The sequence below is a fragment of the Orbicella franksi genome, chromosome 5 (assembly GCF_964199315.1).
Source record: "Orbicella franksi chromosome 5, jaOrbFran1.1, whole genome shotgun sequence".
NCBI classification, from domain to species: Eukaryota; Metazoa; Cnidaria; class Anthozoa; order Scleractinia; family Merulinidae; genus Orbicella; species Orbicella franksi.
Genome location: NC_138149.1, coordinates 28,152,250 through 28,162,958, shown reverse-complemented (window position 1 = coordinate 28,162,958; position 10,709 = coordinate 28,152,250). Strand labels below are relative to the sequence as shown.

General features: G+C 37.2%; 1 long non-coding RNA gene across 1 annotated transcript; it reads left to right on the top strand.

Annotated features, from left to right (window-relative positions):
- Positions 1 to 863: 863 nt before the first annotated feature.
- On the top strand, positions 864 to 10,450 carry LOC145487631 (uncharacterized). The gene is made up of 5 exons (XR_014049432.1): positions 864 to 1,119; positions 4,120 to 4,185; positions 4,858 to 4,926; positions 5,099 to 5,159; positions 9,285 to 10,450. It is a non-coding gene; the product is annotated as an uncharacterized LOC145487631 (long non-coding RNA).
- Positions 10,451 to 10,709: the final 259 nt, after the last annotated feature.

The window sequence follows — 10,709 nt, the reverse complement described above, 5'->3', positions numbered from 1 at the left end:
GTCGGTGAAATGCCACTTTTAATAACAACCGTGTAAATTCGAGACCAAACATCTTGGACGATGTTGGTCACGTAGGATGACGAGGCAAACGGTTTTGTCACGTTCGTGGTACCACATTAGAGAGTAGGCTCGATTACCAGCCACTGTTCGGGAAAGGAGCCCGCGCTCCTCCCCCTTCCTCTCCCGCACTTCCTCTCTTCTCGGGGAGGAACGTAGACCGGACTCGAGAAAGTGGCGGAAATAGAGCCTAATTAGAGAGTAGATTTAACGAGCACGACGACGGCTTTGCATGTGCGCTATAATTCTTGATACGTTTCTTTAATACCGTCCTCTGCAAAACAACACGACGTGAGTTTAACGTGAAATGACCAAATTCTGCGTTATTCGGAGAACGTGAACCAAGACGGACAATTTTTTAAATTTCTATTTCAATCTATCCCTGCGTTCCAGTTCTATTACTGTGATAGTTTTGATAGCGATCATGACAAAGTGAATGACTTTAGAGTACCGCGAGATTCGTAAGTTAAATAGAAATTCATATTTTAATCGACGTGGTTACTTAAACTCCCTCACTCCCGCAGTAAAGGTATCATCTGACGTGAAATGGCCTAAATATCTTTCCCGAAATTCTATTTTCATAAAAATCCTACATATCACGAACATTTTTCTAAATATCTCGAAAAACACTCTGATCATATTTTATTTTCGTTTGAAAAAATACGCCGATTTTGAATCACTTAGGCTAAAATTTCAAAAATTGTCTTGTGTTCATTTAGTTACTGAAATCTTTATCCAAACTGGAAGAATGTCTCTTAGCACGCTTTTAGAGCCTCACTTTCCTTATGCCAAGGCCCCACCGGCTAAGAAAGACAGGTGGCACTGGGACTCAAATTGAATTTGCATTGCAAATAATTTTTCGCTCCATCTTCTGCACGAGGTGCTTGGAAACTACGCTTCCTCCTCCAAATCATTACCTATTGCCGTGTCTACAGTACAAGAAATGTCCCCAAACGTGTCCCAGACAGAAACGTTTGCTAGTGGAAAAACTGCAAGGAAAATTGGCTTGCTTATTCAAGAGCCAGAAATTAAGATGTGGAGTGTCGACTTTGACCATTCTCGGTATGTACATGTAATGGAACCTTTATGCATTATTGCTACTTTTGATTACGTAGATGGTTGAAAAGACTTTTACTTGCCTTGAGTCATTTATGTCTCGTGAATTCAAACCTCGGCAAAATTAAATCTTAGCCCGAAATGTTTCGAGGTCGGTAAGTGGAAAATGAAATAATGGACTGCGGATTGCGGACTGCGGACTTCAGACTACAGATCAGGGGTAAGGGCTGGTTCACGCTTTGACATAAGCATAAGCATAAGCATAAACATAAGCATAAGAAAAATATGTGTGAACTGGGGTTACATAAGCATAAACATAAGCATAAGCATTAGCACAAGGAATGGAACTTTTTCCATTTTCTTATGCTTATGCTTATGCTGTGAATACTTGAGTATGAACCGGGCATACATAAGCATAACCCCGGTGCAGACGTATTTTTCTTATGCTTATGTTTATGCTTATGCTTATGCTTATGTCAAAGTGTGAACCAGCCCTAAAATATAGACATAGGTTAAAATACATACTGCAGACCATGGGTAAAATGCAGACTACAGACTTTTTAGGTATGTAGTGTTAATTCTGTTATCGAGTGATTGCCTGAAACAGGGTTATTCAGGCTAATTGGAGTGAAAGCATGCACTCCAGTAAGCCTAAAACTGTTGTGTCATGAAAGTGATAACGTGTTTACCAATGATTAGGAAAATTTTTGATACCATGATTGTTGCATCAACTAATAAAGAGTGGTTGTAATGACCCATCCAAATCTAACTGCTGGAAACTGTTTTGAGCCACCTTAAACCTTTTGGAGCATCTGTGTCATTTTTGCCTCATATAGGCCCAAATGATCCAGATTAACACTTAACCCAACCAGAGTTTTATAAACCTGCGAGCCAGCGAGCCATGCGAGTCATGGGAGTCATGCGAGCCCTAGTAAAAATGTTAAGATTTTTTATTTGTTACATTTACATTCACATGAGAACAAGAACAAGAGCAACGGAACAAGATGAATAAGATCGCGATATTAAATTCTTGCAATATTAAATTCTAAGGTAAGGGACAACCACATGCAGGAGTCAGCCAACCGACAAAGTTTTGGTAACTCTGATTCACTAAAGAACAAACCTGTTAAAATTACGCGATTCACTCACCATTCTTGACGCCAATACACGGAGTTGCCCTGAAGTACTGTTCTCTTTTTTCTTGAATGATTTTCAACGTGGATATCAATGAATGACAGGTGCCAATGAATACCATTCACTTACCCATTCGAGTAGCGGTGGGGTGGTGGAGCCGTACGTTTCTCTCAGAAAATTTCTTTACTTTAGTCCTGGACCTTAATAAATTTTTGACGGATCGTTTTTATTTTTTGCGGATCCTGGGCGATTTGAATACACAAAACTTTCTCCAAACAACAAAAATATGAAACAAAGAAAAAAATTCATCACACTCAGGGTAGCCATTACTATGACGCAAGACTTGGCACGATGTGCAGATGTTTAGAGCATTTTTCATATTTGCCACACCAGCAATAGTTCTGGTAACTGAAGCGAGATTAGGATTTTCTTTTGGGAATATTTCAATTGTAGGCACTTTTGTAGCTAAATTTTTATTTAAAATTAATTTCCCAAGCCCGGAAAGAGAGAGTACCCTAGGAGCGAGGTTGTACCGTTTATACTCGTCCCCAGGGTCATCTCCGCTTTCAAGATGGCGGGTGAGCGGTTTATAGCGATAGTCTAGTGATAGTCGGGCGCGAGATCTATGTTTCTTGGCGAAAAGTCGACGACCTCCCAGACCAGTTGAAGAAAAAAAAATACTCGCATAAATGGCTCGCATGACTCGCATGACTCGCATGACTCGCATGACTCGCATGACTCGCATGACTCGCATGACTCGCATGACTCGCATGAATTGCATGGCTCACACCGTGGCTCGCATGGCTCGCTGGCTCGCAGATTTAGCAGACCCACCCAACCAGGGATAAGTTAGGGGTGGGCAGGAAATTTTTGCCAAGCCTGTTCAACCTTTTTTACCTCCTCAACTATTTTAGTTGTCTTTTTTGGGAATTTGTCCCCTCCTTCCCCCCAACAATAATCTGAATAATGGACTACCACCTATTTTAATATACACTTTTCATTGCTCTGTATTAAATTTACACGATTCATTAAGGTTACCCCAAACCTTCGCGGGTGTCCTCCAGAAAAAAATTTGTATGCACACTGTTTTCAAGGGAACCTCCACAAACTACATATCATTATAGAAAGGTTATGAAATGTAGTATTCAATAAAATTATGTTCTGTTTTTGTGAGTGCTTTCCTAAGGCGGCAGAAGCCATTAATGCCAAAATGACCAACTGACATTTAGGCAAATTAATCAGGTATCTTGATGCAAAATAACTGTGCAGTGTTAATGACAAAGCATCAGTCTCTCTAAGTGTGTCAGCATTTTCTTGTATTTCTATTGGTTATCTTTTTATAGATCTGTCAAGTTCCACCATTGAACAATTCGCAAAACGTGTTGCTTTAGAGGCTGCCATGAGAAAAGTATTTAAAACTAAAATAATTCGCTGACACACTTTTGTTCCTTATTTATCAGTGAATGTTCTGGCCAAATTTTATGGAAAAGCATCAATTCTACCGACCCTATGGATACATACCATGAAAAGGTGGCTGAGGAGTCCATGCTTTTTGGGGATTATCACGCCTTGGTAGTTTATCACCTTGCATTAAAAGATCTCTTTTTCTCAATAACTCACGCACATTTTAATATTTTAATTTCATTTTTTGGGAAATGCTACCTTAAATAATGAACTTTAATATGGTTGGAAAAAACAAAAAAAACAAACAAACAAACAAACAAACAAAAAAAACGGGCAAAACTAGCCCCACAAAGGTTTGGAGAAACCTTATTAAATAATTGATTGATTATGGGCATAATGTTGCATTTTCTATTTGAAAAAGTAGACTTGCATGTATGTTGCTTATTAAAGTGCTGTATTACTTATCAGGTTAAATGAAGCTCATGAACATTAAGTGACAGACCTGGAATACTGAAAAGCCAGTGGTGCCATCAGGTAAAGCTCTTAAAAACTAGGTAATTTTGTATGTACACCCTATATATGGAGTTAGCAACTGTACATGGCAGTTACATGTACAAGTAATTTAAATGTAGTATTGGTTGGAGTTATTTCTGTTAAGAATTAATGGAGGGGATAACACCATTATTGAGCATGACACCATGCTAAGCGTATATCCACGTTAAATAAAGCATTCATTCATTCATTCATTATTCTAGTATAGAGATGTGGAGACTCCTGTATTACGAGTGCCAAACTTATCTTGATGTAAGTGTTGAATGTTGTCCTTCTGTAGCATATGGAATAATCTAGTGTTCTTTGGAGTGGGGTGTTGAACTACTGTATTTAGTCAGGTCAAGTCAATGATGCCATGGATCAGCAAAAGCTTGGAAAAGTGACTTGACTAAATACAGTGGTTATGGTCTCTTTCAATTCAATAGACCACTGGATTATCTTGATGTTTTGAGAAGGTTGACTGATGAGCTTATTTACCTCAAGAATGCAAAGTGTTATGGGTTGCTGGAAAAATGTAAAAGCTGCTGTTCAATTGATCATGCTTTTCTTAATACATCATTTTCTGCTATTTTGAATGTTGCATGTACTAATTTCTACTCAGAAGTAAACAACAACTGATAGGTCTTTCATTGAATTATGTTCACTTAATATCAGGCAAACAAGAAGCAAGCAATCCCACAGGACAACTGAGATCAATGGAGGGGTCAGATACAGCTAGATCAGGTCAGTTTATATTTCTGGTATCTGTAATGGTGTTTGCAAGTGTACCTACACTTGTATATATTACTACTCGTTTTAGTTGTTATTCCATCAGTGAAAGTTCCAATGCTAAAGTATGCCAACAGAAATAAATTGTAAGTAGCTCAACAATAGGTTAATTTGTGTCTCATATTAGGGCAAACAAGAAGCACATAGACACTGAAAGATCAGTGAAGGAAGTTAAATACAGCAGGCAGGTCAGCCAAAGTTTCTCTTTATCTGTACTCAGTGGACTAGTGTATCACTATAATTTAATCACTTTGAAGAACAGGTACAGCTTACCATTTATTGGATTGAATTCAGTCTTGAAAAATTTGGCTGACTGACGCTTGTTGGTGTCAAGATTATTTGGGAACATCCTGCCAGTTTTTGATTGGACAAAAAGAGCTTGAAGTTTGTTTTTTGTAAGGATTTGCCAACTGAAAGTGGTGCTTCTTCATCTTACTACAAGCAATTAATGTGTAGACCTAGTAAATATTTAACAATTTCTAGTTTCTCTTGATATTCAAAAATGCTGACCTTCATAAACTGAACAGGTCTTGAAGTGCCTAGGCCCAAAATAATTATGATTCCTCCCCACTTATTGTGATATTTTGTGGGTGTGAGTTTTTGACAATTTGCTTACTGTGCAATATTTCGTAGTTGTTGATTTGCATTATTCTCAACACTTGTCTGCTTGATAAAGACAGTTGGCTCCAAATTTTAACTGGCAAAATCATGTTTTGATCTCAACGTCATTACTGATGACTGACAGATGATTCCAAATTTTAACTGACAGAACATGCTTCAATCCTAATAGCTATACTGAAAACTGACAGATGATTTCAAATTTTTTTCAAGAAATTATGCTTTGATCTTGACATCCTTATTCACAACTGACAGATGATTACAAATTTTATATGACTAGACAATTTTAATCTCAACAGTAATACTGACAACTGACAGATGATTGCAAATTTAACTGACAAGTTATTTTTTGACCTCGACATCCTTACTGACAACTGACAGATAGTTCCAAATTATTTTTTGACTCTGATCCATATTGACCGCTGACAGATGGATTGAAATATTATGTAACCATTCATATCTCATTTGCTCCATCCTCCTGGGACCTGACAGATGGCTTGAAAGTAACTGACGGGCAAGCCCTGTTTTAATCTCTGCATCACTGTCAACAATATCGTTGTCAGATGACTTGAAACTTTAACTGACAAATCTTATCTTGACTGACACTACATCCTTACTGACAACTGACAGATTACTCCAAGTTTTAAGGTGATTCCTTAGAATTTCATTGTGCATCCCAACTGTATAGTATAGCTAAAAACATGCCCAAAACCGAGTTTTTTTCATTTAAAATTGTGCGATTGTCCTAGAAGCTATATAATAATATTTCATTGTTCCATGTGCTTGAGACTTTCTATCTATCAAGTTTTTTAAGTATTTGTTAAGAGAATTTTGCTTTCAGCTACTGCGCAATGTAATGTGAACTGATGAAATAATGCACGTGATTAGGCATAAATAGGGTAAGATTGGCCCAATCAAAGTTTTTAAAATATGCAAATTAGCAATGGCGTCATAAAATTTTGATCAAATACGATGAGCAAAGATATCTCAGCCAATTTGTATCAGAAATGTTTGAATTTTTTTACAGTAAGGTTCAGCAAGGGGTGCTCCACAATATGAGTTTAAGGACGTTTGTTCCAGTTGATAGATTTTTTAAAATTTTTACTGCAGTCAGATGAGTTACTTGTGTCAGAAATGCAAAAAAAAATTGGGGGTCACCGACTTCGTTTCAGAGATAAAGCATGTGGAAAACTACTCTGATTTTGAAAAATTGGCGCACGTAATTCAGCATGGTCCACAGGGGACCATAGTTAAAAATATCGAAGGTGAGTCAACGGAGGCAAACGATCCTTAGTCATATTTTGTAGAAGTGGGTCTGTTATGTAGGACTTAACCCTGGAAGAGGCACCGCACAGATAAATGAAGAGCTAAAAAGAAAGGAATTCGATGGCGCATTTTGCAAAGGACTCAATCTTCTAATTGATAGATTTTCTTCCTTTTTGCGCTAAGCTTAACAGTTTTGTTACCATGATGGCAACATACTGGGTTCCAAACCTCCCCAATATCAAAGTGCCCATAATGTCAAAACGTTTTTTTCGTTCATCTAATTCTACATTTCACCTAATGAAGTTCTGCGAAAAAAATTTTCGATTTGGATAAAACGCAATTTTTTTACGAATCTTTACAAAGTTAAAAATTCTTTTTTCTTGCGGTCGACCCCTGCTGCTGATCACAAGAATAACGTGCTCAAAAGGGCCACGAGACTAATGCCTGTGACGTAGGTTCAGGCGCCTGCGATGAAGACTGATGTTGTTTTCTGGATCATTAACGTTGTTACAAAGAGCGGCAACGCACGTTTCCGGCATTTTCAACTAAATGTAGACAACTCTGAAGCAAAATTTCCACTTGTTTTCAAGTCAGATAAGTCATGACCCAAATCACGTGTTCATGAACCTACGTCACGACTCACTTCAAACCGAGGAAGACTGGTGCGAATGGTGGACCAAAATGGCGGCAAATTTGAACGTCTTTAAAAACTTATTAAAAAATTGCATTTTATCCAAATCGAAAAATTTTTTCGCAGAAGTTCATTAGGTGAAATGTAGAATTAAATGAGCGAAAAAAATGTTTTGACATTATGGGCACTTTAAAGGCTTTTCTGGCCACTTTTAGGGTTTTATTTTGATATTTGGCAATGTTGCCTCATCTGCATGACCCAGCAAACATATAAATATGTTAGGTCGGGTTTGTGGCCTTGTTTAATGTTTTTCGAGCTGAAAATCACTAAAATATTGAAATCGGGTTGGAGGGGACTGGAAAAGAGTGGGTTACCATGGGAGTGTAACTTTTTTTTATAGGCATAGGTGTGTTGCATGTTAAACTATTGGCCTGCCAAGTTTCAATGGTTTTTGCTGCAAATTGACCAAGATAGCTCTATTTATATTCTTGGTGTAATATTTGGTTGAGTGTATGATGTCATCAGACCTGTCATTTGCACATTTTTCACAACCAACGTAGATATTTGTTAACGGTAAACAGCGGTTTGAATCTTTCGTGGAATTCTATGTGACAAACCTAAAAATTCAAGGAGTAAAAATTTGATCATAATACCACCAAAAGGTTATTCCTCAGAATTGCATTGCGCACCTGTACTGCGCACGATTTTCGCGTCATTAGCGCGCGCTCACGAGCGCGTGGATGCACACAACATATACAAAATTGTGGCTTTTTGTAAACGGCTTGGCTTGCGAGAGACGAATCATCGTTTTTGTTCTCGGAAACGAGTACCGGGACCTAACGAATTTTTTTATTTAGCTTGAATGCAGCGATCATCTTCTTTCTACGCAGTGAATATAGAACAATTTATATTGCAGGGTGAAAAAATACCACTGAAAATGAGAGCACAGCTGGCACTCGTTAAAGATAATATGTGCCCTCAAGAACACTGCGTGCTTGGAACGTATTGAATCCCTGCTTACTAAATAATGGTGTATTTATCATGAGACGTTCGTCAAATTGCTCCTTAACATTGCTGCAATTCATCCATTGTTGAATTTGTCGCTAAAGCTTCTCCCTGGTTTTCTCCTCTCACAAAGCGTTAAGTGAATGGTTCAAGTATAGACGTCTCCGAAAGTAGATAATTTAGGGAATTACGGGTTTATTGAAGGTCCTCATGCTCCTAAACAAATACCGGGACCTCCCTTTGTTGTTTCAAATTTTTTGTTCTCTTGATATAAGCAGCCAAGAGGTAAAGTTTGAACAAAAAATCAATTGTGAGTTCCATTGCGATGGAATTACCTTAAACAACAACAGCAACAACAACAACAACAACAACAACGGCAGCAAAAAGAGTTATTAAATCAAATAGTGTCACATTGCTGTTATTAATTTCACCACTGGTGTTTTAGTGTTTGCATTGTTCGGTTCGAAGTCTGTACTATGGTCTACCAACCAGTCTCCAAATTCAACTTTATTCCAAAGAAAATTATCAGGAAGTACATCAAAGTCGTTGTCAATTTAATAGTTACTACAAATGTATGTCGAAGTTTTCTGATCTATTTTACCTTACAAAATTACTACATCGTCAAGCGAACAGGTGATGAGAATAAATAAAGAAACCATCAATACGGGAATTCAGTAGCCGATGTATATGGGATATGATGTAGAGAGCTTCACGCAGTTGCAAAGAAAGTGCAAATGTAAAACAAAGCTCAGTGTTATGTATATCAAACATTTTTTTGCTTTCTTTCTTTTAGGATTTCTCAGGGACCAGACAATTGATGAAAGATAAAGGCAAAGGTAAAGTAAATACACTGTGGAGTGTTAGGACACTAAAGACAGACCTACAAGAAGTATGCAAGGGACCAAAGTAAGATTGATTGAGAGATTTTTTCAAACCAAAAAGTAGGACGTGTAGGATAGGTTTTTTTTTGTGGAATTATCGTTAGGATTAGCGATGTTTTCCTTACAATTAAATGGAAAACGACGGCTATCAAAAAATGAACTTGCCCGAAAAAATGATTTACAGTTAGGTTTTGTAGCAAATGTTTCCGCCAGCTTTGCTTTACAAATTTTAACCCAGTTTAATCCAGGTTAAATCTTTCGTCTGTGTTCACGATGCGAGAGCTTGGTGGATTGTGTGACTGACGCGTACGTGACTCTTGAAAATCAGTGCCGTTGCGTTACACAAGGAGCCGTTGAGAATACTGTAATAAGACTTTGTGCGGGAATTTCAATATCCAGCTTCACAACAGGAGATTCAACTGTTAATTTAGCAAAATTATAAAGATTGTGAAGTGCCATTTGATATTTTGTTGGCTTGTTTAGTCAAGCAGCAAAGCAGCAGGTTACCTAGAGAATCTTTATTTTCTTTATTTTCTGAGTAACTAGTCAAAATACAGCAACATTTCATGAATTTGAATAATTCCCGTGCTGAACATATCGACATTCTCAACGGTCGTTAGTGTAACGTAGCACCACTGTTGTTCAATAGTCTCGTACGTTTCTATCATGATTCACCGGCTTCTCGCATCGTGAGCTTTGTAATTTTTTGGCTTTGATTTTCCTGAGAAGCAAATTTTTGTAATTAGCCTTCGTGTTTAGAATCACAACGTTTTGCTAGCTTTCCTTCGCAGACCAAAATTTTGTACAAATATTTTTCCTCTTGCTTGTTATTAAATGTTTTCTAAACACTGTCTTGGCGGCCTAAATTTACTTTAAGGGTAACCCATGTCAAAATTTTTAATTTTCCCGCCAAAAAACTTAGAAAAAATATGGGCGCCTAGAATACGCATGCGCCAACTTTTTTTTTACTTTTCTTAGTCAATCCTAGTTGAAAATTTTTATTTTCCCGCCAAAAAACTTAGAAAAATACAGGCGCCTAAAATACGCATGCGCCGTTATTTTTATTACTTGTATATTATTTCTCTCAACTTTTGTTCAAGAGTGTAACATTTTATTCACTTAATAAAAGTAACAAATACAACACTTGTTTTGTCTTCTTTTGTTTCTTTTATTGACATTAAATAATTACAAGTCAATAAGTCAAAGTATTCCTTAATTAGTTTTAAGTAAATTAATTAATTACAATGATGTCATCAAAAAATTTGCCCTATATATACTAAGACTTTTGGCGGGAAAATTGGAAAAAAATTGCACAGCGTTTCCCCTGACAACTTTTT